Here is a 1,402-nt window from a genome sequence, read left to right as displayed (position 1 = left end):
ATTTATGTGAACGTGTGGCGTATTAGTGTGTGTGTGCGGGGGAGGGGGGGTATGTGTATGCGTTCATGAATGTATCCTATGTGTATGTATGGTTTTGTGTATCCTTTCATACTTATAGAGAATTTTCTTACCATGCGTGCGTTTATATACTCCTACATATTTACTTACGTGTATAGCTGTCCACGCCAATTCTTTCTCCTGTATACAGTGTAATGTTAAAATGTACACGCACACCGATTCACGATTTCACACACCTATAACAGGGACAGGTAGTGTGACTCCTCTAGCCTGGGGGGAAAGAGGTGTCGTTTGATATGCATTTTATTAGGGTGTGGATAGTGTATAAGGTTATTATTTTGGGGGCCTTGGATAGAGGGCGTGGATATTTTTTTTCCTTTTTATGGGTCGCATTTTGGTCCCCCCCCCCCAAGAGGATCCTGGTGGAAATGGCTTTATTTATGGTTGTGGTTTGGTTATGGATGTGTAGGGGGGGAGTGGAAAGGATGTTTTGTAGAGGGTTGTGGGTTGTGAGTTATTTCAGTTGTTATTATTTTTTTATGTGTGGTTATTGTAAATGTTGATAGCTGTTTGACATAGTTTTTTGACGTTTATTTTTTTTTATATATTTTAACGTTTCATTGTTTGTTTGTTTTCAACGGGGGAATTAGCTTTGATTGTGATAAATGTATTAACAATACGAAGGATAATTATATATACCAAGAGACTTTGTTTTGTGCGAAGAAAATGTGGCTTCACGTACGATGCAAAGAATGAAATTTGGCACCATTTGAATGAAGGAAGTGAGAGAGAAATAAATAAAAACAACAACAACAACTAGAAACCATGAGATCATCGCTCGAACGCATTGCTCGGAGCATCACAAAGGAAAGACGAACGAAAATCTTCTCACAGCGAAGACATTCTCACAAATAAGACTCGTTTTTTAAATTATTATTGTTCTTTTTTGCTACTTGGTTGCGTTTCCTCGCCTGTGGATATCTCTCTCTTTCTTGGCCGCTGTCCTCCCTCGCGCGGCAGAAGCACAAACGAAACGAAAGGCGAGTTTCAAAGATTCGACACCTTTTCATGTGGCAGCGGATTCTCTTTCAGGCCATCGGTAGCGACGGACGGCGCGCTTGAGCTGTGACTTGCATTTACCCACGCTCCGCTGCGGACGGGGAAGCACTCGCTCGTTCCCAGCTCTTCGCACTCTCCTTCTCCTCCTCTTTCTCCTGCTTCTTCTTCTTCTTTTTATTATTATTATGTTTTTTATTTTTCTTTTTTTATTCTTCCTCCTTCTCCTCCTATACCTCCTCCTTCTCATCTCCCCCTATTCCTTCTCCTCATCTCCCCCTATTCCTCCTCCTTCTCTTCTCCCCCTACTCCACCACCACCACCACCA

General features: G+C 41.9%; 1 long non-coding RNA gene across 1 annotated transcript in view; it reads left to right on the top strand.

Moving 5' to 3' along the window:
- Nucleotides 1-1,402, top strand: part of LOC119585472 — a 15,863-nt gene that overhangs the window by 13,514 nt on the left and 947 nt on the right. The gene's annotated exons all lie outside the window — the stretch shown is intronic.

Source organism: Penaeus monodon, chromosome 19 (assembly GCF_015228065.2).
Source record: "Penaeus monodon isolate SGIC_2016 chromosome 19, NSTDA_Pmon_1, whole genome shotgun sequence".
Taxonomy (NCBI): domain Eukaryota; kingdom Metazoa; phylum Arthropoda; class Malacostraca; order Decapoda; family Penaeidae; genus Penaeus; species Penaeus monodon.
This window is presented reverse-complemented; position numbering and strand designations above follow the sequence as displayed.